Here is a 27,273-nt window from a genome sequence, read left to right as displayed (position 1 = left end):
CACAACTACACAAAAGTAAAGCAACTAAACATAACTAAACTCAGTCAATTATACTGTGAGCTGACTGGTGCCAGAAATGGGAAAAAAAAAAATAAAAATCCAAGCAATGAAATCTATAAACTGACAATATAGGTATAGGCATAGGAAACTATCTTTGAGGTTTGGTTTTTTTTTTCCTATTACAATCCACACTCTAGCCATTACTTGAAGTAATTTCAAGGTACCTTGAAAGCATGCCCCCTTTAAATATAACAAGCAGGGTTTATTTAGTAAGATTTTTGTTCATTTATTTAGAACACCAAATCTGACTGTAGAGTCTAAAGAAAATATTAGTGACAAATGGAAGAACAGTATTCTGTTAATTCTTCCAGTGTAATCATATCCTTGCAGTTTATAGACTAGGTTAAATGTATCTTTCTTCCTAGGATTTATGTAGTTCTATGGCATCAGTTTTGATGAGAAATACGCTACTAGTTATAAATAATTCCAGCATGCAGCATATTTCCAATTCACAATATTAAAATGACCAAATATGAAAGACACCAAACTAACTTTATTTCCAGCTTTGCATGTAATAAACTACCAGAAAACAGGTTGTGTAAACTTTCTACATGAGAATAAAGTTGAATGATCTTCAGGTGCTCTGAATTTTCTTAACTTTCAGAAATTCAAGCCTTAAAATGACTAAATTGTCAGAATTTATGCAGTTCTTCAAAAACATTTTCACACAAAAAGAAAAAAAATACAAAATCTTGATGACATCTACATGACAGAGAAAATTAATATTCTACGAAGGACTTATTCAGAATTTTTAAACCTGTTGAATAACACCAATATTGCCTTGAAATATTATAGAGAATTTCTCCTTAAAGCAAGGCTACAATGTATGTTCTCACTTGAGAATACTGAATAGTCATAATTTAAAGAGAATTTCTAAGTAACTGATAGAGTTGCAGAACTTTAATATCTAAACCCATCTAATTTAAGATAAATCTCCTTTGTAATGATATAGCAAACTTTCCTTCTACATTAAACTTTAGTGCAGTGCAAGTATGCATGGAGATTGAAATATTTATCTCACTTCCACTAATTTCTAGAAAATACCTCAGAACCTAGTTTGTGTCTTAACTTGTAAATGCTGTTATCTTGCTGGATTTGTTCAGTTCAATGACTAATATTATACAGGTACCAAATATTTTGTCTTTTATGATCCTTCAGGATACTGAAAATTGCTGTTTTCAAGATTTGTTTGGAGGAAAAAAAAAAAAAGAAAAGAAAAGAAAAAGTTAAGCTATTCATTCAAAATTATTCATTCAGGACTGAGGATTTTTTTTCTACTAATTTGTTCTCCTCTAGTCTGAGTACAAGTTGCTTTTATTCCACCTGAAATCCAAACCAGATCTTTTCCTGCAACTTGTTTTTACTATTCCTCTTAGGTGGTTGATGTAGTAATTTCACAAGCCACTAATATAGTGGCTTATAAAACTACACACTTTAGTTTTTTCATTATTTTAGCAAGTGTGGCTTACCCAGGAGTAATGAGGTGAACTGCATTGGCATTTCAAAGACAGCATCATATTACTGCACTTAAAACAATGTGAAACTGTAGAGGTGATAAAAACCTTGGCCATCTGTTTCATGCTAAAGCAACTTCAACAATATGAACATTTTCTTATTGCTAATAGACTTACTGCACAATCCCTACTTAATTTTTTGATAGGTCATCTGGATGACAATAACCTACAGTACTACAGCTAAATCACTGTTTTATAACTCTGCAATTCCCATTTAACCTATTTGTACTGATGTCATCTGAGTAACTATCATAAAGCTTTTAAAATAGATTAAATGTTAAGTTGGTTTCTAGTGGTGGATCACAGTCTGTCTTCTGGTCAAGATGACTAGAACCTACTTCACAATTGACTTGGCATTAAATTATCACTGCAGTTTAAACTAATGAGTTTCACTTTTGGGATTAGCAACAGAGAAACCTTTAAGGAAGAGAAAAGATTATTTGGGCAGGACTTGATAGTTCCAGATACAGTTAGTCAGTAAGTGTCCCTTTTCCCGGCCCGGGCCCCTGCCTTGCATTTGCACTAGAATTGTGTGCCAGTGTGGCATTTGCCAAGGTAAAGAAGGGACAGGATAGCTTTTACATTATTTATAAGAGTAAGGAAGAATCAAGCCTGGAAATATAATTCATTTCTAGTCTTCACATTATTTTCTTTTTATATACTCTCATGGAATCATGTTTTTCCTTTAAACAATACTAGCTGGAAATGCTGTTTCATTTTCCAGTTCTGTTTGGAAAAGATAGCTATGTACTAGAATTTTACTAATTATAGTTAGCATTCTCAGATCACAGTTTTGGTTTTTTGGCTACAATTAAGTTTCAATCTCACTAGCATGTCATATTTACTTTTTTTTGGTCATGGTTAAAACAGTCAATTATATTTTCCCCAATTCACTGACAAAGACTCTGGTCACTTCTCTCTTCCAGAAGGAGCTCTGACCCAAATACTCAGAGACATTTGTGGTCTTGATGGCTTTGTAAAAGTTACCAAATATGAGGTATTTTTCTTTAAAGTCAGAAAATAACGAACTAATTACTCTGAAAACAGGTGGAAAGACTGTCCCATTACATTAACCTTTTATGCCACAAAATATGATAAGAATCATCTTAACATTTTAGTAACCTTTAAAATACTTAAAATAATCCTTAATAACAATTTCTGTTAGAAAATACAGTAAGGACTAAAGTAGTATCAGGTTCACTGCTTTGAAATGCAGTTGTTATCAGAGAAAAGAGGATATATGAGGTACTCTAGGGTGCTAAAACCGATGGAGAAGAAATACGAATCTGGGAGAACACAGCAACTGTGAGGATTTTGAGGGGTGAAAAGAGAAGCCTCAAAAGATGCCTTTGCTCTCCTGCTCAGCAGTTTCAGTTTTTCCCTCCCTTCATAGTCTGTCTTGTTCCTCTCAGAATGTTTCCCTCAAATATGGAGGGGAAAGATGGAGGTTACTTATTGCAAGAAGGGCGAAGTCTGGGAGACACAAGGAGACAGATAAGTTATCCTTAAGGCTGACTGGAAGATCTAGGACAAGCTGCTCCTGCTGCCATCAGGTGAAAGAGTTTAACGCAAAGTTGGACCTCCCACAAACACAGAGATAGAGACACTCAAGCATCCCTTCCACACCCCAGCAGCAGGGGAGGGAAGGGAAAGTAGGGGAAGGAGATTATTTACTCTGATGATAAAGACATAATGCTGATAAACAGGATATATTTCGATTTATAAGAAAACACCATCACAATGTTGTTTTTCATAAGGGAAAGATTTATGGTTTGGAGCATCACTGGAGTCTATTCCAAATCTTTCTGTGAACTTTCTTCCTCTCTTTTAGGGATGAATCCATTCTGCTATTTTCTCCCTCTCCCTAAACTGTTCTAAATTGTTCTGTCACCACTTACATTCTATTTCTGAGATGTTTCTAATGAACAACACAAGACATGCACAAATGTAGACTAGTCTAAAAATAATCTATGGCAGACACAGCTGCATTCACTGGGAAGGAGAGTGGAGAAGGAGCGTGAGGCAGTGTGGCAGATCTCCCAGTCATGTCACCCTGAGAGTCTGCCTGGCATCAGACAATGCCCTCAGAGCTTTAGTTATCCCTTCTCCCAGTGAATTTACCTCTCTGTTACTACTATCCCATACACTGCATCCTGTAAAGGTAATTAATGTTACATAATTAAACTGTAAAGGCATACAGTAATACACCACTTAAACAACATGAAGTTTATGCTATGAGTTTCTGAAATTTGGCCCATGAAATATAAACTGATTTCTCTAGCAGTGTTACTTAATGTGCCACTATCTTACCTTTTTACTGCATCTCTAGTAACAGAGATTAGCAGCACTATAAGACTATCTTGAAACAGGATTGTTATCTGATGTAGTATTTTTCAAGTATGTTAATATCTCAGCAAACAATTATCAAATTTTAAAATATGTTAGCAGTTTAATATAAGACACATTTGGCTTCTATCATCATCATCTGTAAATAAATAGGTACAGAAATAAGGCACAGACAGTTATTTAAATTGATTGCTGAAGGAGTTTTAGCTAGCTAAGGCATTCACACGGACAAATAGTCTTAAGATATAAAGTTATCTTGTGGTATGCTTTCTTGTATGATCTAGTCATATCTAATGTCCTATATTTTTTAGGCCTAAATTTCTCACTAAGATATTATCAAAATAAGTGACCATGGGCTTCGAGTTCAACTCATAATAAATATGAACAGTAGTTCGGTTGCATTTACGGTCCTCTTTTCTGACCTTTTTGCCCATAAAACAGCTGTTCTCTCAATTTTGTTCTATGTTTTGTGTTCTTTTTGAATCTAAATGTACTCAATTAAATTTAAAGAAAATACTTTTTTTCATATTTGTAGTGGAAGTCTTTATGAGCGGAGTTGAAAAGCATTGTCCTTTACTATTAAAAATTATTGCTGAAATTTTCAGAGTTAGACCTTTTTTAAACTTTTAGACTTTTTTAGACTGTACTTGATTCTTCCTGTTTTGTTGATTCTTCATTTGCCTGAATTTCTTTATATTTTGGATACAATATATTAATGCTTTGACTTTCCTAGTAAAATGACTTTCTTAGTAAAAGGACTATATCATGTGATGTATCAATAAATCTCAAGTTTTATTGTATTTATTGCCTATAAAATAATTGAACCTATATAGGAAAATGTGGCTGTGCATCTGCTGTATTTTTGGTAATTCATTTCTATTCAAGTGCGGGTGTTCATGGTTCACTCAGTTATTCTCACCAAACTGAGTTTAAACCTTAATACCAAGGGGCCTCCTTGAGGTTACTTTATTAATGTAATAATTGCAAAGCAGCACAGAAGCATTAATAATTAACATATTATTTCACTTCTCATTTCTTTGTAATCTATTCCTCCAATCCCAGCTCCTGTGGAGGGGAAATTTAAATGTAACTCATTAAAATGTCAAAAGCTAACAGTAAGCAGAATTTATTCTATTGCAAAGCAAACAGTATTTTCTTTGTTAAAAGATTTAATATTAAATTTGTGGTTTAATATTCTAAATATATACTGTTAATCTTATTTGTAGCTGACATTATTTAATATTCCAATTAAAGGACAATGAGGATAAAAAAGTGATTTTTATAAAATCACACCTGATTAAAGGAACTGTTTCTATAATCAAGTGACTATTTTTGTAGATGGGAGGGAGAGCAGATGATGTAATTTATCTTGATCTTAGGAAAGCTTTTGGATGCAGTCTCTCACTGTGTCCTGGTAGCCAGACAAATGATATGTGGTATGGAAGAGTGAACTGTAAAACTGGCAGAAAACTGAGCAAACTATCAGTACCACGCAAATAGTCAGGCAGAAAACTTAAAGAGGAACAACAGAGCAACACTGACAAGCAACTCCATGTGACTAAATAGCACATTACTTCACGCAGCAGCAAAATCAGCCAATCCCCAATTTTTGTCTAGTAGGCATTACACAGAAAATATAGCATTCTGCTATCATTCACATTGACAGAATATGTCAGAGTCCAGTAATAAACACTGCCTGAACAGACATGAGAGAAGGTTATATACTTGCTTTTTCTTTAGTTCTAGACTGTGCTAATTTGCCTTGGGAGTTGGGCAGGAAGACATAATTTGGATAGTACAATCAAGCTTTCTACTTTATCAGTTTAGATTTGTGTAAATAAGTGTTTGAGTGCATATAAAGTAGTAGTGTATACTAAGAGACTTATAAATTCTCATATGCTTGTTGTTATGTGAAGTTTATGACATGTACATGATTTTTCATCTAATTGGTGGAGATTTAATACTTCTGAAAGGAAAATACAAATGAAAATTGTCATTGACAAACAAGAACTTTTTCAAACATACGGGAAAATAAAAATAGTAGTTGGATTTTAATGGGATAAAAGACTCCATTATACCTAGTTGAATTTTACATCTTCCTAAATTTTGATTAATATTCTTGAGTACTTTGTGAATGTTCAGAAAAATTAAACTATGTTGACAAAGGAAGTCCTCAAAGAGTGCACACAGAGGTCAATACACTTGAAAAATTGCAATAGCCTGTAAGTTGCAACAAACAATTCCTACTTTTTAACATTAATCCTTACTTTCATGTTAAGGTTTACATGCAAGCAGAGAAAGTGTCAAAAAGAGTAAAGAAAAATGAAAACTGCTCAAATACACAGCATATAGTCACTGAGCAAATTACATCAAATATTTTTGAATCAACTGCTGGTTAGGTGCAACATACAACGCTAATTACAAATTATTTTGATTCATATAATCTATTAGGTTTTAGGGATTTTAAGTGTACAGTTTTCAATGAATCACAGTAAACACTCTAGGTGGACATGGCCTGTAAAACTCTCGAAAAACAATGTAAAATGTCTGATATTTTTGCCTCTACAGAGGTAACCACACAGCATTGTGAGAGAAAAGATGATGCTTCTTCTCTGTAAGACATTATTTTACTGTCTTGCATCACTATTTATGACTGTTTAATTAGGAGTTCATTCTCCAACATTATTAGATAATTGCTGCATAAATTGCATTAGCTAAAAAACTGTTACAGCAAAATAATTTAAAAAATGAAACTTTAAAACCTCAAGGTATCCTAAGATATATCCTACTTTCTTATATACAGGTATTAAAAAAATGTAGGCCCAGATGCTATCATCCTTTACACAGTTTACTGAAGCAAAATTCCCACTGGACTTAATAAAGTAATTTCAACTAAAACATTTAAGTTAAAGTCCCTTCCTTTTGATCTTCCAAGTTCAGTTACATTTAGAGCTGAGTCACAATACTGAATTCTGACCTTCTAAAAGAAAAAAAAATTCCATGGAAGATAGTGGAGTAAATTACAAATACCACAGAAAGTCTCAGAATATGTTCCTTCCTTCAGTACAGATTTTTGCAGAGCTTCCAGAAAACACAAAAGCACAGTTCCATAAATCTACATGAAGGTAACACTACAGCACTCAAAGAAATAGATCCTATTACCACCATGTATCAAGAAGTCACTAATCTGTTATTCAAGGTAACACTACAAATGCCTGCGGGAAAAATTTTGGTGTATAGAAATAGAGTGTTATATCAAAAAATGTCAAGTTAATTTTCAACTCGTGCTATATTATTTAATCACTTTTAGTTTCTGAAGCAATTTCCTGATTGTGTTCTGTCTATCAACTATTGACTCAAAAATGCATGTTCCAATGCTTTGCATATTTTTCTATTTCTTACACTGCTGAACCTATACAGAGTTTTGAATACAAGGATGTTCTTTTATACAAAGTTATAGATACCACTTCACAGATTCCATTTCAAGGTGGTGCCAAATTGAAGGAAGGCCTCTGAAGAGAAACCCATACCCACCCAACTCGCTCCTTTTGCAGACTCACAATTCCTTGCTCTTTGTAGGAAAACAGAACACCCCTAACCTTTTCATAAAGGGTTAATTCAACTGAATGAGCAGGTCTGGGTTGGTAGAAGGATGCAAACAGAACAGAAGGCTATGAAGAAACTTCTTCATACCACATGCCATAAAAGAGAAAACTGCTCCTTCTGAAGCAGTTAGTGTCCCAAAACAGTTTTTCAGAGTTGCAAATGAGCAGTTTAATTTCACACAATAGCATTAAAAAAGGAAACTATGGTGTAGTACAGAAAGGTTACTGCTAACAGACAACAACAAGCTGTTTTTCCCTCAGTGCTTTCTCACCTACCAAGAAGCTGTGGTACAAATAGCCAAGAATTCAACACACCAGAAAGTGCTCTATTTCATTTTTAGAACCCATATTAAGTGACATGAATGTTTAGTCCATACATTAAATGTGTCTGTTTTACAAGGAGCAAAATTCATATATGCTTTTACAAAAATAATATTTGGCAAAACTAAGTTATGCACTACCTATGTGATAACTATTTAACTACTGAAGGTTTTGGTACAATTAGAACAGATATTGTTTCAGAAATTGTTTTAGCTATCCACCACTCAACCATTCTGTATCTCAGTAACAGTTTATGTTACTGCTATTTTTCACCATTTGCAATTATTGTCTCACACGAGAGTACTAAACAGATCTAATAATATACTACTGTTTTTCAAAATATCTTAGAAGTCATTGCAAAAGTCCTATCCTACCTAGTTCCAACAGCTATGCAGTTATCTCAAGATTTGTTTCATCTACTACTTCAGTTCTAAAGCAGATAATAAAAACAATATTTTATTAATCTCTTCTCATATGCAGAAGTGAGGTAATTGGAAAGTCGGTGCATTTCATTTTCCCTTATTTGTCTACCATAAAGATATGGCTTCTTTGGCAAGTGTACCTGAGGTCACAATTATGTTGCCAGTAGGTTCCTGGGGCAGACTCTTGTGGGGAATTCATATCAATGAGACCACTTTAACACACCAGAGGGGAGGAAAAATGCCTAATAAAATATATGGTGCTAAATTCTGTGCTTCTAAATGTGCACACTGTCCTTATTAACTTTCAAATGATATAACTTAATATGAGTTTGAGGAGATGTGAACTGGTTATTCAGTACTTCCAAAATGATGATTCTGGGTTTTGTAAAACTGACAGAAGGTATGAATAAAAGCTGAGGCCAAGGCCTCTCTGTTAAGTATACAATAGCTTATTCTACCCCAAACTTTTAAGATGTATGTCCTCTGAACAAAGGCATAAGTTGCCACCATACAAGCACTGACTGTAATAGTAAGATCTTTTCATGTAGGTGTGATGGCCATGTACAAACTCTTATCTATTCACAGTTCCATATTATTACTTGAATCAAGGGAGCACAAAAAACACCCATCAAGGAATCTGCCAGACTCTACAAAATCAAATGGGAGAGAGTGGAAGGGGAACACACGAGAGCCAGGAGACACCCGTAGTAGCAGACAGCCCAGGCAACAGCAGCTGCATCCAGCACTGGCTCACACTGCCTCAACATGTGGTCTCACAACATGAAATCTGCAGCAGCAGCAATTGCTGTTCCAGTTCATTCTATTTTTCTCTCCAAACACTTTACCATGGGGAAAATGCGAGTAGAAAAAAAAAACAAAAACAAAAACCAAACATAACTATATACACACACACATATATACATACACCTATATAAAAATTTATACACATATAAAAATTAAAATATTTATTTTACCTTACAGTTCCTGATTCTGTGCCCCAATGCCAAAAAAAAAAAAAAAAAAAACCAACCAAAAAAACCAAAAAAAACCCCAAACCCCCACAACCCTAAATATTGACAGCAAAAGCCTATAGTGCTGAACGGACAGAAATGTGTATGGGAAGAGAGGAGAGCATATGTGAAAATGGTATTGCTCCTGAAAATTTCCTGTCCTGGCACTGGGGTATAATGCAGAAGCTATGCTATTCACTGTTTTAAAATCAAGAGAACAACAGAGCTTTACAAGTGCCTAAGAGTGTGTGACTCCATCCAGCCTCAGGCTGCAGTCTGATATAAAAGTGACCTGATATAATAACCTGTGACAGCTGAAAGGGAGTTCTGATACTGCCCGCTATCCCAACTGCCAGGGCTCCTCACATGCCATGACAAGTCCAGTGAACTCATTACGCTGGTAAAAGAACATGAGAGAAGAGCTGGAGTGGTCATTTTTGCAGGACTGTGCTCACATATCCAAGTGAACACTTGAGGAGTAAATAATTTTGGTCAAGGCAGACTCTTCACCTATATGCCAGTCTAAAAATATTTCATTTTGGATGTATGCCTTCCCAGTGAACGAAGTATTTTAACTTTGCCTGTAGTTCACTATTGTGAAATAAAAGGTGGGTTGGTTTGTTTATTAAGATCTATTTAGAGACTTTTTGCTTGAGTGCATACAGCCATTAGCAGGCCATGAACTGAAAGCCATTTCCACTACCAGAATAGTCTACATATAATTCACAAAAGAGCAACTAAAAATGGTAAGCAATTTTACTCACAGGATATTTGATTTTAAAAAAAAAAAAAAAAAAATCACACACAATTTCAAAGCTGAGGATTCACTATGGGGAGCTTTTCTGTGGTTGAAACTAAAACAAATTATTATAATTTCTCACAAAGAAAATTATGACATTTTATTATATGTTCTACTAATGTAATCCCACAAAGGGCATCCCATTAACTGGGATGCATTATTTGTCATTATTCAGATAACTGCAAAATTTTCAAATAATAAAATTTTCCAACGAAAGGCACCTCCTCACAATTACTAGAAAATGTATCATTTATGCTGACTTCTAATTTGAAAATATTTCTTCAGAAACAATGTGGTCAAACACATTGAAGCTGCTACACTGCCTCCTTTGAACTTTGTCTCCTACATGCTATAATTGCATTTTAGTGTGAGACTGCTGGGGAGTTCTTAAAAACAATGAAAAGTTTATTTGCATTTCAGTAGGACTCAATAAAAGTTTACAAAGAGCTCAAAATATTTTACTGTATATTACTCACTTATTTACACCCATTTTTATCTGTCTAAGCATTAATCATTATTTCAAAAATAAGTTTTACACTATATTTCACATCCTTCCCTGCTTGTAATCACTTCAAGTGCACTGACTCTGAGACTACCCAGAAAACAGTTTCCATAGCAGCAGAGATGAGCCCACAACTTGGTGAGGTTTCTGTTTAATATGGTTGTGTAATAGATCTTTATTCCTGCATTCCTTGCTGACACCTTCCAAATGTTCTTCTGGTTTGCTGACAGCCTCAAATTTGCATTCTTTTAGTGTAAACTCATTAATCTTTGGGTTTTCTCCCTTTAAACTTAACTCCCGGTAAATAAAGTTGGATAGTCTTGCTCACAAGGAATGAGAAAGAGAATGTCATGTCACAGTACAATGTGAAAAACAGTGCAGAGAAATAAAAAACCATAAAACATATTCATTTAACTAAATCACTGTTAATATAAGAAGGCTGTTAATTAAACACTGTTTATGTGCTGGAACATAAGGCTGATTTTTTTCATCTAGTGAAAGTAGTAATGACACAGGGAGACTTCTGCACCTGTGACCAATTTGATGTGAAATCCATAGAAAAAAACATAAATCAGTTCTTACAAAAGTGACACTGCTTTTTACATATCTGGTTGTCCTAGATCTTACTGTAATTAACCCTCAGAGTACAACTAGTTGTTTGCAGTTCAGCAAGAACCACCCTCAAAACAACACAGGAAGCCTAAAGTGCTAACTATCCTGCTGTTCATCTGCACCCCCCAGCCACTGTTCACCTCTCTGAGCTGTGCTGCCCTGGAAACCGCATCACTGTTTAGGGTGGGTGGTTTGTTTGGTTTTGGTTTTGTGTGGATTGTGTGGGGGTTTTTTTGTGTGCAGTTTTGTTTTGTTTTAGTGGGGTATTTCAGTTATCTAGTTATAAAAAAAAAATTTGTAATGGCTACAAGGGTGGTGATTACAAACTTTGGACAGGAATTTCAAAAGACAGTATTGCTACTAAATCTCTTATCTTGTGTTTACATTCTGATAATTTGGCAGGATCAGTGAAGATTTACATTGATCATGTGCAAGTGTAAATCATCTTCTCACCACCTTTCCCCATGACATATGAAAAATATCAGAGGTAACGAGCTGGAAAGCTGAAGGCAGATACAGGAAAAAGTAATATCACTTCTTAGACCAACTGGGATAACTCACACACTGAACTCACACGGAAACAAAAGCAAATACAAAATGAGTACAACTCCTTTGACTCTAACTTCATTATGTTAATCAGCTAGATAATGTGAGAGAGAAGTATGGTTAGCACCCGTGGAGCGGAAGAGATATTAGCAGGGGAATAAGTCATTAACTTTGGAGGAACAGCAAGAGAGAAAAAGGTAGTTATTACCTATGGAAAATTAAGGGAGATCTGAGAGAGAGGTGTAAGGAAAATTTTAATGTGTCATAAACCCAGTATTTCCACTGAGTTCTTTCTTGCTGTATCTTTTGGTCCTGCTAGTTTTAGTTCCAACCTTTATTTGCTGAAGATACTTTGCAAATTTTTCTTTAGAATTAGAGACCAAACATGAGTTCAGAAATGTACAATGTGAAAATATATTATTCTTATTGAAAAATTTCCTTTGTTCCATTAGGAAAACTAACAAATATTTGGCAATGCATCTTTAGCTAACTGACATTTAAAGGACAAGGTAAGTTATAATCCATATTCTAAAATGAAGTGAATTATGTAACCAGCAAACACTGAGCGATTTGAATTAAGAGCAGAACAGTTTAACCTGATTAATGGTATTTTTTTTTTCTCTTAAAACATTTGTATTGCTGAGAACAATTATTCCATAAGAGGACACTCTAGTAAATATTAAAACCACATGAGTAAACCTGATTTTTTTTATTAAGTAGATTACTTGCGCTCTTCTAGTGAGTGGGAATTTATTTGATCACAGTGTTAAAGGGCACTATGAGAACAATGTGTCTCAAATCACCTGATTTTTAATGGCCTTAAATGCCAGACATAACTGTTTTGGCAAAAAGAAAGGGAAATAGCCTGTGTAAAATGCTTAATATGCATCAATTTTCCCATTAATAGAAAGGATTTTTTCATCACCATACTCATGTATCCCCATAAAATAGAAAACAAATAAAAAACCCCAAGGTGCTGAGGGTAGGCATTTATCACCATATAAAATGCCCAGGAATATGCAAGACATCATCACTCATACATGAAACAGGACCTGAAAGAAATGTATCACCTTCAAGAAGTAAAAAGCCACCAACAATAACCTAGAATAGTACTCATCACCCAAGATATAAAAGACCACCAAGGTTAATCTGGAATGGCAAAATGGTACCCAACACTTAAAATGCTCCCCAGGTATATAGTTGTCACCAATACATAGGCCTTACTCATTACTCTTTTTCCTCGTGTTTGCAATAAAGTTCCCATTTTCACACAACTAGGTACCAGAGCAATGCCATGCTAACCTTTACTTCAAAAAATAAAGATTTCAATAGAAAGTATACAATACAGTAGCTCAACAGCTAAGGAGAGAAAACAGTTTTACCCTTTCCAGCAAATATTCCATGTACATCCAAACCAGCAATACTGCATCACACTTTAAAACCAGATTGTCATAAATTAAATCAGCAGGTGTGAGATTAGCCATCTTTGATTAAAAAACTAATTCTAAACAGGAGTTAGACTTCTATGTCTATTACTACCCTGGATTTTGTACATAATACAAAAACTTTTGTTGTCCTATGTGTTTTTATTACCCACTTAGCTTTATCTTTTATATACATCTCTGTGTAAACATGTTTAACAACTAATGTTTGCCGCCACATCCAAATTTTCATCTAAATCATGGGGTTAACTGGAATATCACAATATTGACAACAAACACGATTTTGTGGACAACTCTTGCTGTTTCTATGCTGCTTTATATGTACGTCCTGAGTGCCATAGACCATTGCATGAAAAAACTCACCTTTTTAAGGAAAGCCTAGGATCAAAGCAGTTATTCTACAACACTGCAAATGCATCTACCATCACACAGATTTTTTTACTACATCAGGACTAAGAATACTCTGAAAGTTTGTTTGTTTGTTTGTTTTAAATAATAAATAATGAGACTTTCTATAAAATTGTCCAGCACCAGATCTTCATTACATTGGTTCCTTTTTGCCAATAACTGTTCAGGAAAATTGCTGTATTTGCTTACATTTTTAATTATATCCTTTGTTATTTGAAATGTTCTTATAAATTATGTCTTTATTAGGGGTTTTTTTAGCTTGTTAGAAAGTTGATAGAATTTTCTATCTAACTTTTCAGGCAGTTACTATTTCTATGACATATTAATGGCATCTCCATGTAAAAGCCTATCACTTCAGAAAATAAAAGCGAGCTCTTTTAATCAACTGAAGGTGAACACATCCTGGAGTTTATGGCAAAAGAATCAAACAATAACAGGGTTCATGATATGTCCATAAGTATTAAAATACTTTTGCATTCCATTGATATTAGAAAGCAAACATTCTATCCTAGAATACTGCCATTGAATCCAATCATATTCACAGAATCACAGAATGTTAGGGATTGGAAGGGACCTCGAAAGATCATCTAGTCCAATCCCCCTGTTGGAGCAGGAACACCTAGATGAGGTTACACAGGAATGCTCATATCAAGGAAGGTCCAAAACAAAATCTTTCCCAATAATAGTTTGTCTCCTTTTATGAGTATGGCAGTCTGGGATGACCAACACTACCTTGAAGGTCTCAGTCACAGTTTTAGAAAAACTAAAATGAAACACAGCATCTTAGGCAATTGTTTCCTCTATCCTTTAAATTGTAGATGTGGAAAGTAGTTTCTGATTCTTACTGAGACGGATAAAGCCTTAATCTCATAACCTGTAATTTTATAAATGCAGCTAGAATTTGGACTTTAATGATTTGGATTATTTGCCTCTTTGAAAACCCAAATTTTCATTTTGATATTGATTGTAATATTGCACCTTATCACAAAAAGTGGCATGGACCTTACAGAAAAAAGCTACAGTTGTATTTATGAGGCAGCTGAAACCTTCAATGAAACATGAACTTTGGTATTCACATCCTATTTATGAATGACTTAAAACACTATCTGGAGAGAGGAGCAGGTGAGAACGAGGAACACTGGAGGATGTTTTACCCACTTAGAGTTGTCTGCCAGTACGCAAATCACACCACTTTTCAAGGTGTGATTTTCCCGTTTCCTCCTCTATTTTTCCTGACATTTCAGAATCCAAGGAAGTTAAATTTTGTGAAGTGTGAGGTTAAAGCCAGCTTTGGTCTGTCTTCTATCCCACTATGGGTGATGATGTTAAACCTTTGTCATTATTCCCCAACTCCATCTACTGCCTCTTAACACAAGGCTATTATCACCTAGCACTTTAAAATCTCTGAACCTTGAATCTGTAACATGGGAGAACATTGAGAAGCACGTGCTCTGGTCTACATTTTTTCCTACACATGCACTATTTGCTGTTGTCAGAGATAAGATACTGAACCTAGGTCTAATATGTGATAGGTATGTCATCAAGTAATTTATCTCAACAATGTTAGTTTTAGTTAAGACCATGGAGGAACACAGGTTTTCTGCTGACTGTCTTAAATCCCTATCTCCATATCAGCAAAAGTGTAGGTGAGAGAGCAGCTAGAGACAAATGTCTCTGCTAACTCCTATTAATAGATTCTAAACCACACTGGGTTCGGTTAAGTAACAGTATTTAAATGTTAAAAATCAGCATGTAAACTATTTGGACAGAGATAACATTAATTTAAGTTTTAAGTGAAAATTGGATCGTTAGATGACTCATTATTTTTCTTATGCAACTAAAACAAAATGGTGTTTCGGGTAATAAATGCAATTCTAGCTAACTCTAGCAATTTATTCCTGTGTATCCTTTCCTAAATGGTGCATTACAATCTGTTATGTTGAAATTTATTCTCAATGGTAAGACTAACTTCAATAATATTTTCTACTCTGAAAAATTAAAAGAGGAACAAATTACTACAGATTATACAAAACATCTTAAAAAGCAGCAAAATAATACAAAAACTAGCATTGCAGGTGTTCTCTACTGATCCTTAGATTTTACTTAAAAACACAAACATCAGACACTTGCTGAAAACCAAGGCACACACCTGATTTTAGCCATCAGCCTATATGTCCACTATTCCTGCTGACTGAAATTTCAGAAATCTTTTGATCACACACAGAATACCAGGGGTCAGCTTGCATGAGCAGCATGAAATCAGATGTGCCACATTGTTCAGCATCTGTTCTTAACTTCACACCAATGTTTCCCTGGAAAATACAGGGCTGTCAGTATCAATAATTCTATGCTAATCCATCAACTTTTGCCCTTGTTTTCTCTCACCTGTTATTATCCTTCGAGCTTGTTTAGCCGTAATAGCTATGCCTGGCTAATAAGCCTCAGGTCAACACCTAGAATCTGTCAACTTAATTCATATTGAAGATATGATCTTTTGTTCTTTTCCCTCCCTCTTTTCTTCCTCCTCCTTCTTTTTAAATCTCTCAATTTCAAGACTCAGCCAATACTCTCCTCCTTTTTGTTCTACCTTATTATCACAGAATCACAGAATGTTAGGGATTGGAAGGGACCTTGAAAGATCAGCTAGTCCAATTCCCCTGCCAGAGCAGGAACGCCTAGATGAGGTTACATCAGCCTGAACCACTTCTTACTAAAGATCTTTCTGTCTTGGTACTGTAATTTTTATAGTATCATTACAGAGTTTAGAGACAGATTTATTGTAAGTAATAAATATTTCTAAAATTGTTCAGGCATCTGGCAATTGTATTTATTTTATGTCACCATCACATCATGAAAGATCATAATGGTTAGAGGCCAAATGCATTTCTAAATTAATATAAAATTTATAGCCCTTCATTAACTGAGCAAAGTAATAAAGGAAAAACTAATGAATAGCTTTTAGATATTTCAAGCACTTTTAGCATACTTAAATATTTCAAGATACATTATACTATAAATCATATAAAAATGAATATGCCAGGTACTTCATGCTTCTCTGGCAACACACACATGAGGGCATCTATAGTAACACTGTGAAAACTCACACCCACATAAGTAACACATTACAGGTATTGCTAAACGTGTTAGAATTTATCTTAGAGACATGAAAGATAATCATAAGTGACAAGAATTTACTTGTATTTCCTCCAGGACAGACTTCCAGAGAAAGCTGAAACAAGCGTCTATTTCCAATGAACAATAAAAGAGTCTACGAACTATAGTTCTGCATTAAAAAAACGCCAGAACCATTTCAAGAATTTTTAGGTGTATTTCAGAGTACCTCACTGTGCTGCTAAAAATTGTTATAGTCCTATGTTAGACTATTTGAAATAATAAGGAGGACAATTATGGGGTTTTTTCTGCTTTTAATAGCTTCTTTTTATCTTTTTTTCCTTTCTATTTCTTTTTTTTTTCCTTTTTTTTTTTTTTCATTGACTCTCATTTCCTGTTTCTTTCTTTTCCAAAAATCTTGTTTCCATAATTAGGGTGATTACTATCAGAAAAGCTTTTTTTCTAGTTACAATGTTTGTTTATTTAAAGACAGTGTATGACCAGAAGAAATGATAAAATCTATGAGATAAAATCTATGAAATTCAATCAAGAAGTAAGTACTTTTTGGAATCCTCTGTTTGTTACCAATATTCAAGTCAAGGACTTAATAATTCAAAAATCAACCCTCTTAATAAACAAAAATGCTTATTCTAGCTCACCAAATGCCATTCTCTTCTTACACAAACAGCATGAAAAAGCAAAGATACATAAGAATTAAATGAACTTCCCCAGATCAAAACATACTCTGTCATTACATTGTAATTGAGCTCTCCTGCATTTATCCCTATAATACTGAGAGAAATATACTAGCTGTCAAAAAACACAGGTACTTTAACTGATCCATTGGGTCGTAAATTTCTTCATCTGTAAAATTCCAGTAATTTATATATTCATGTTAATCTCTTTATCTAGTTTTGAAATATTCATGTGGGTTTTCCAATAGCTTCCATTTTGAAGTAATAAACCATTAATATCCACAGCCTGGCAACTGCAAAGAGTGCTAAAAATCAACCCCCGATTTTCATAGTCATGATATTCATTCATGTTTCATTATTTACTCAGAAGACCAGAATAATTCTTTGCAGTATATCATACCTGCTAGGGCTGTCACCATTTTAATTTTAGTTGTCTAAAAAGTATGTCTTGTTATTCATTTTGAAACACATTGCTGCCTGAAGCTATTACATCTATTAGCTAAGAAACCTCTCTTACATAACACATAAAAAGCATTTTTAAATTTGTTTCAACTTTTCGATCTCATAATTTTCACCACATTAGCTTAGTCCTTTCTTCTCCTTTCCATTTCTTCTTCCCTTTCCCATACATGCCTTTTCTGCACACCCTTTTACTTTAATTTTGCAGCATGTAGGAACTCAAATGTACACAACAGATGCTGAAGCTTAGCTATAAGAATAGTTCCACTCATGTAAAATTAGTTATTTCTTCAAGTTTCTGACCTCATGCTTGTCACTAGCATATGACTACATTCAATTAACATGCAAATAATATCAGTATGTGACCTTCGTGCTGATAACCACATAACAATGGGTCATATTAAAGTGGAGAAAAGGGAAAAATAGTTAATATTATTATGTCATTACCTGAATATTCAAAAAAGTCCTCAGCACTGCTTTCATAAAAACCTAAGAACAGGCATTCTGGGTGAGAAAAAAAGTCAGCCTATTCTCACATCTCATTTCTGACAGCAGTAAACAGAAGACACCTAAACATAAGAATAGATTATGTAGATAAAGGCATTTTTTGGTAAATCTCTTGCCCTTCAGCAATTTTGACTCATTCTTTGATAGTCTTTCGTACACTTTTCTTCTATGTATTTGCCCAGCCAGTTCTTAAACATCTATAAATTTTTAGCATACACACGATGTGGTGAAGTGCTCCACAGATTAACTGCAGAGGATGCTGCCAGAGTAATGTTTTTCTTTTCCCCCATTTTCACAACTTCTCTCCAGCCAAATGACAAAGCACCACAGCACGTTCCTTGTGTGGGCCAAATGACTGTCCCATGTCTGTAGCTGATGTTCAACCTGCTTCTCTATTTCATAGACACCTTCTCCTACCTGCCTCATTTCCCTGGACTCCCCCTGGAATTAGTACTTACAATTGTTGCATTGTCACTAAATGAAAAGGAAGCTGCAAGATTTGTGTCACTCAGGCATATCTTTCCTGTACAACTTACTGAACTTCTCTATCCTGGCCAGGCACAGAAATGATGTGTTTCCACACTGTAATATTCCACCAGAATCAGTACTTTCAGCATGGTGCTTTGAAGGTTCAGAACCTAGGTGAGTTAGAACATACTTCTCTTCATTGCCCTTTATAACATAGTATTTGTTTATCCTACATCTGTTGTTTTCCAGAGTCCACCCAGCATACTGTGCATATCACACACAAAAAATACTGTAAGGACCCTAATGCTCAAGAAGGAAATATTTCACATATAAATTACTCTAGAAGGGTGTTTTTGCAAGAGTGATGGGAAAAAGTGTGCAGGATGGTGTTTTTAAAACAACATACATATTGTTAAGATTGACTTACAACTACTTTTGAAAACCAAGCCATTAACTCTTAACCTGAAACTGGACTTTTTTAGATTGTGTGTATAAGGAAAATACTGAGCACACACTGAAGTGTGAAAAAGTTTCTAGAAATATTCTAATGACTTTCAACAGAGTAAATGTAGTCAGAGGTTTCAATGTCCAGTAAACTACAAAGCTATCAAACAAGAATTTTTGAAATTTTTTCTGTAATATGGACAGCTTACCTGAGGTAAAATTATTTAGGGATATTTGTACATCATGAGCTTATTAAATGTTGAAGCAATGATTTAAGAATATTTTAAATTCTTCAAACAGTTTGTTCTTTACAAGTTTATTTAATAAAAAATTCTTATCAGGTGTTTTGTTGTATTCTTGCTTTACATAAATGACTTAGGTTACACCTAAACCGTAGGGTATCTGAAGTCATTTTATTAACACACACCATGAATCCAAAATCCGCAAATATTTCCCTTCAGACTACAAAAATTATTTTTTAATTTGTACAGTAATAAAAGCCTTCATCTGCCATTTAATTTTATTTTCTTGAAAGTAATTGCTTTGTTAACTTTCAGTGAGATATAGATTACAGTTGCATTAAATCTTAAACCACGAATGTAACTGTCCTTTGACAGTTAGTCCAAAGCTCAGATAATAATTTGTAATAGGATATTTATTTTTCCTCAGTTTATATTAAGAATTCAAGATCAGAACACTCCTGTTAAAAATCAGAAGTGGCTCAAGACTCATTTGTAGAAAGAATAGTCCCCAAAACTTTAATATCTGCCACAGACTCTGTGTTGCCATACTCTGCCCTTTTTTTTTTGCTGTCCAGCAGATGCTGCTTAGGTACCCCAAAAGAGTCTGATTCCTTTTGTGACCATGAGAAAGGGATTTTCCCAGTAGCATTCTGTAGAAAGGTTTTTTTTAGAGAAAATGGAGAGTCTTAAATTTAAAGGGTCTTGGCAATGGTTTAAGTTTTATCTAGAAAGAGCTGAACTTTACATAATTCATAAGAGTTTACCTACTTCATTTGTTTGACTTAAATACCAAACTTTCTTTCTTACATCATTACTTACAAAACAAACAACCAAACAACCAGCCTTAGCACATAACATGACAATTTTTTTTTCAAACCAAAGTGTCTTCTGGACAGCATGTTCATCCAATGGAGCTAACACAGATTTTTGTCTCCTCTGCTACTTCTCTGTAGCATGTCCAGACCCGGAGAGTTAGCTTAAATGAGTTGTATATTTCTGAAGACAGTGATGGAAATGAGAAAGGGCTCCATCTCTACTAAAAACGTCATAAAAGCAAAATTTGAAGATGATCAAGTATATATATATATATTATTTATATTTTTTCTCTGTATCTACACGTCTGCCTTCATCTAACTTCAGTATTAAAATATGCCTACTGAGTAGAGGAGAGGAGGATGGTAACTTTGATTTTCATTCTATGAAAATAACTATTTTTCTCTTTTTTACTTGTGCCATCACAGTATACAAAAATAAAATGACTGATTAAAAGTTGACATAGTCAATCAAAATTCCTATATATTAATTCATATTGCATTTATCCTCATTTCAATTAGGTTTTGTCGACAGAAACTTATTATCCTCTTGCACATGCTTGCTTTTATACACCCGAGTTTTGAAGATAATATGAAAAGTAAATTCAGTAACTAGAAATTTTTTTGTGAGATACTATTTTTTGGTATTGCTTTTCTGATTAGATGGATTTCAACAGAGTCAGAGGAAAGGAAGGTCTATAATTAAAACCAATTCTGTGCACCATAAAAATGCACGTTTCATTATTAGAGAGGTTAAAATATGTATCTAATTTTTTTTTTTTTTTTTTTTTTGGTGAGATGCAATAAATCAACTCAAACCTCTCAAGATCTTACAGAAGGCCCTGCACAATTTGTTTTACTTAAATGAATGACACTGAGTCTCTGAGGGTTGATGCTCTACTGAAAATGTTATTGGCATGATGGGCACTGATATATTAATGAAAGAAAGGGTATACACCATGTGCCTTGCAATAACAAATCATTAGACATGTTCTATTGGGCCATGCTTTTCAAAAAAAGGCAGCTATATTTATATTACAATCAAAAGCTTTAGGATTGTCTTGAGTTTTATTCCTTGATTATATCTAGCAATATTGTAAAATATGTCAGACATAAACAAGATATCCCATCAGTGCTGCATCTTCTGGGTAAAGATTTTAGAACTTTTCCTCCTCACCTCCTGCAGGCCACACAAGGACCTTATTAACATTTTTTTATTAAAAAAAACCCAAAAAACAAAAAAACAAAACAAAACAAAAAAACCAAAACAAAACAAAACTGTATTGTTCCTGCTTAAAACATTTGATTTCATCATTTAATCCTGTCTGAGACCCATCACTACATATTCTATCTTCTCTTCCTATTTCTTCTTTATTATAATTTCTAGATATACAAGGTCTAATTTAGGCTAGATTGACGTGAGTACATTCTGCTCTGTACACAGACTACTGATTTCAAGATGGAAGCTGGATTCCAAGCACAGACTATACCCACACGAATCATCCAAATAATAGAAGGGAAAAAAGAAACCATGACACATTTCATTATTCTTACAGAATGACAGACTTTTGGTGCCTGTAAGTAACTAAAGTTTGTCAAAGTGGTTTGATATCTTTCTAATTACTGTTAAATAACATTACTGCTTGGGCTGAACTCCAAAATCAACTTGGTCTGCTTTAGTTGCCCTATTTGAGACAAACCTGCTAATGCATTAGCCTTCTTTTTGTTTCATGTAACGATCATCTGTTGATTATTTTCTTGAATACTAATATATAAAATGTTTTTTTCTTCCTCCTCCCCTTAAAAAATGATTGCACATCAACAACTCTGTTCAAACATCTGCTATTCAGGCTGTGCAACTGTGCAAGTGTCAAAATAGGCTTACTGGGTAAACCTTCAAGAATTCAAAATTATTTTTGTATAATATGCTTTTGAAAATGTCGCTTTCCACAAACACTAAGGTCATGCTAGAATACACATGGAAAGGAAACACAGTTAAAAGCCAATCATGGAAATTGAGTTATTTCATTTTCATGAAAGCAAATATTTGAAAAAAAATTTCTGAGATACTTGTTCCAGCCTATTTATACAGTGAATGATTAAGAATAAGCTGTCTTGTAAACATTGTTAACTCAGCTGATATACGTTATTATTATTTAATAGAAGGCAAATGTCCACAAAATGAAAAATATATATATTAATTACCATCTAACCTATCACAAGAATTGAAGCTCTTGTTGCCCTCTTCTGTACCTTCTATAGTCACACTCAGCATTCTTTCCAAATGTTAAAACTCTTATAAGAGGTTGCATGAGTCATGTTTTAATGCACATCAGAACCACTGCAGTGATTCCACACTTTTATGAAACATGAGGCAAGCTACCTATGACATGCTGCTGGGCTGCTGACATGGGATAAAGGTACAAATAACACAGCTGTGTCCTTTAAGCTGATTTTAAATCAGTCCTGACACTTTACAAAACAAGTCTGAAGCAATGAGACAAATGAGCAGGCAGTGACCTTGTACAGACAAATACTTCTATCCTCTCACTGTATCTCTATAAAGTAAACATCATCTATAAGCAGTTTTCCCTAAGCATCCAAGTTCTAGATACTACAGTATAATTTTCCAAAGCCACTACAAGGTCAGGTTGAAATTGCTTGAACTATTGTATAAGTAGATTTTTTTTTTCTACAGTGAATTAAATCACATCTTTACAAGGTTAAGTAGGGTACCAAGTATTTATTCCCTTTTTCTTTTGGGAACCTTACTAGAATTCTGTCATTAAATTTTCATGGCCAAACAAAGAGAAGACTGAGAAATGAATTTTATTCAACTTTTTCTTCATCAGAGTTAATTTTAAACAATAAATACCAAAAGGTATCAATATATTTCTCAGGAATAAAATTAACTATTTAAAATCTGCATTCAGCCACCAAGAATCAATAACATAACCTGCACATCAAATCAAGTCACTTCATGTTTGCTAAGAAGTCCTATTAAATAGCACTGTTTTAAATAACACCTTCCTACTTTTTACAGGAAGATGCCTTTACATGAGATACCTGCTACAATAAAACAGCTAACCAAATATGCTAACAGTGGGTTTGGCCATTCATGCAAACTGTTGCTACACGTTTATGTAACAAATAGGAGATTGGAAATTTGATTTCAGATTGTCTTTCTACTGTGACATGACAGAATTTTACTTTTTCCGTTTTTTGGAAAACAAACAAAAAAGGAGATAACAGAGATTTATAGAAATTAATTAGGATTGTGCACATCTGTTACTATGTACTCAAGTAAACCTACACCATACTTGCACCAACAAATTGATTTTTTTTTTTCTGTAAGTACTAGGAAAGGAGGTATACAATACAGGAGATACATATCAAAATGAGATAAAAAGTGATTTAGAAGAATGGTATTGGAAATAGTTAAAATGAGTTCTTCTACTCAGGACAGCAGCTATCTCACATACTCAAGAGAATAAGAATAAATCAGTTCATTCCTACCCACTGCACTCCAAAGGAAAGAGGATACAAGTTTTACAAAATACCCTCCAACTCCATAAATGTGTTCTTTTACATGAAAATTAACAAACGGGACATTAAAGTACAACTAAATTAACTTGTAGCAAGATCTTTTTGCTGATATGTTATGAGCAAGAGCACAGAGATGACAGGTTCAATCACAAAGCTTAAGTTTCTGTTTTCCAGTGCAATGCAAAAAAGGGATGAGAATACAGACCATTATATAAATAAGACTGTGTGTGTATGCATATACACATGCACACATGTGTGTGGTTCTCTAATACTCATTTTAGCTGGATGACAATTTTCTAAACATTTTTCAAAGGAAACCTAAATCTGAACAGAAAATATCCTTGAGGAATACACAGCTATTTCATAGGAATTTTCAACGAAATTTTTCACAAGGGTGATATCTGATGTTTGACACTAGAAGATAGTAAGATAGAGGCCGTGTATGTATTAAAAAAGAACATCAGAAATCAGAAGGACTAATAGCCTATGAGTAGGACACTTACCTGGGACATGATCTATATTGGAGACTGCATGAATTTGAACCTTGGTCTCCGATATCTTGACTAAGTCTCTTATTCATTAATAATTAATGATATTGCCTGCTCTGGACTGGATCTTTCTCACTACAAAAAACAAACAAAAAGGAAACAAAAGCTTTCTTGCATTCATCCCAAAATGGGACATCAAGTTCTTGAAAACTAAAATATTGAGGAATGCAGGGAAATAGTTTTCTATCTAGTTAAAAGATAACAAGTTTTGAAAATAAAATAATTTACAGTTTAAAATTGCCATTGAAATAAATGAAATTTGCATATATGACAGAACATATTTGTTACATATCCAGCAAGTGTTATTATTAAATCATAATAATATTTATTCAAAACCTAATAACAAAGTGCTGCTTTGGTAAAATGAAAGAAGTTGTCTGTTTGCCATAAAAAAAACAAATGCAAAAGTACCTAAGAAATGGAAAACAGCTTTTTTTTTTCCATTTCTTTATTGCATAGATCAGCAGAACCAAGCTGATAACAGAACATATATTATTTTGAACATCAAATAAAGAGATCTGGGTGGTCGAGGAATCTTAGAAACCTGAGAGCTCATATCACTGACATGCTTGTTGAAAAATGGATGAGTATTACAGTATAGTTTTGCAAACAATTTGTATTTTAATTCTACAGTATGCCAAGAGAGTTTGCTAGAAGTCTAGATAAAAGCATTTAACACAGCTGTTTTAGTTCTGTGCCACTAAAACCTGAAGTATAAAATTATAGGTTTAATGGAAAAACTGTACTTTTAAAGAAGTGATAAGTATTTTTTCCATACTGGATATTAGGATCAGAAGTGTGTCTATGTTTGTGTAACCCAACAACACAGAAAATCAAATATTTGAAAGATTTCCTCATTCTTGCAGAGTAACCAAAACCCAAGAAAATATACTTGTGTTTACTGGTCTCTGTTAGTAACACTCACAAAATACAATCATTCAGATTTAGATTTTTGCATATCTAAAAGATTCTAACTCTAAAAGTCAAAATCCTAAATTAATATAGGGACAATCTATAAAGATGCAAACAGAGAGGAGTTAATTGTTGCATATATCTGCATTACTATATATGCTGTCACATAAAAAAGATACCATGCTTAGTTGTCATGTGTATCTTCGGGCAGACATTCACGCATCTTGCAAATTACCTGCTGTCCAAACAACATGAAGCTGGAACCAGGGAGCCAGCAACCAGAGTGTGTTCTATTGTGAGTATCAAGCACGTGAATTCTAGTCAGGAAATTCAAACTGCTGTTTATGCTCTGCTTGTGTTTAAAGCTAAATTGAAGTTCAAGTTCCCTTGAGAAATAACTGTCTCATCTTAGATAATAAGTTGTCTCATTCCTGATCTTAAAAGTAAATGTCATGGTACTACTGGGAAGAGGAGTTTAACATGTATAAATACAGAAAATATTGTGCCATGACAGGAATCAAGACTGACTAAAACACTGCAAATAATTACAGCAAAAGAAAATACCTGAATTGGGCTACTGCATTCTTAGAGGGGTAACAAAGTAAGTCTTTTCATACATTGATTGCTAATGGGAAAGCAGAATATGGAGATATAAAAGACCAGATGTACAACCAAAACCAGTAAAACAATTTGGTGCTGATACTTCCAAAGATGCATGGTTGAGGCACACCAACCCCAAAAGACATCCTAAGAACTAAAGGAGTTCACATTTGCATTTTTCCTACCATCACAGTTTTTTCAGCTTTAGTAAACTCCAAACTTCAATGCAATGTAATAACGTAATAAGCAACAGAATAATGTAATATTAAGTAAATGCCAGTTTCAATATCAATTATGTACATACTAGCAAATTCACTGATATTATATGCTTCTCACACAAAGAGGGAGACTTAAGTTTCTATTGCTCCATGTCCCTTCACAATGTCACTTTGCAGTAGTAAGAGAAATACACTGGTATTTGTTTAGTGACAAAAAAGTAAATCTCTTTTACAGAGGAAGTAATCTGATTGACAGACTGTCAATATACTTTATTTGTTAACAGCTATATGAAGAATAAATTATACAAAACTATAGCTCTATTTAGAGAATGATGTGCAACTGATTATATCTTTGAAGAAAAAAGTAAGCTAATTACCTATGCCATAGACCATTCAAATACATGACACTAAGAATACTGGCACAGTAAAAAAGATTTCTTTCTTTGCTATCCATTAAAATTCTTATATATTATGTAAGTGAAATAACCAGGATGTTACAAATACACAACTTTACCCTATGGTTATGTCACAAAGTTATGACTTGAGTGTCCCATCCTTCTTGAAACACCTATTATACTAATTGTATAGACACGAAAAGTAACTAACAGCTTTGCACTTCATTAGACACATGCAACCTAGAATAAGTGAGAGGTATTTACATCCTCAGGGAAGGTGAGAGAGATTTCCATGGGAAGCTAGTGGACCATGGCAAGGTTAGTACAAGGAAAGGAAATTATAAATGTTGCATAAAATTCACATCTCCTAAATCTATTATTTTGATATTGACAAAACCCAGATATTTTAGTTGCCAGCTTGATTTTTCCAAGATGTTTTCCATGTCTCCTTTAAAGATCAAGCTTTAAAAAAAAAGAGGAAAGTTGAGTTCACTCTTGAAGACAGCAGTTGTTTATTTTTCAGGAAATAACTTAATATAATAGATGAAGTCTGAAGTTAAAGCATATTATTCAGATATTTTGATGGTTCCATTAGGGGACAATATACCATAGAGGCTGTCAAATTATTTTATCCTTACCACTCAAGACAGAGTAGATCCACTTGATGCACATAAAACAATGGAGAGTTTTATTCCAATGACAAGTTTAGCCTCAGAATTATTTCATGGC

General features: G+C 33.9%; 1 protein-coding gene across 3 annotated transcripts in view; it reads right to left on the bottom strand.

Moving 5' to 3' along the window:
• SGCZ (sarcoglycan zeta) overlaps positions 1 to 27,273 on the bottom strand; it is a gene marked incomplete at its 3' end in the record, with an annotated part of 441,296 nt that overhangs the window by 170,805 nt on the left and 243,218 nt on the right. The window lies entirely within an intron of this gene.

This window comes from Nesoenas mayeri (genome assembly GCF_963082525.1).
Source record: "Nesoenas mayeri genome assembly, chromosome: 4".
Classification (NCBI taxonomy): Eukaryota; Metazoa; Chordata; class Aves; order Columbiformes; family Columbidae; genus Nesoenas; species Nesoenas mayeri.
Note: the sequence above shows the minus strand (reverse complement) of the source record. Positions and strands in the feature narration are given on the sequence as shown.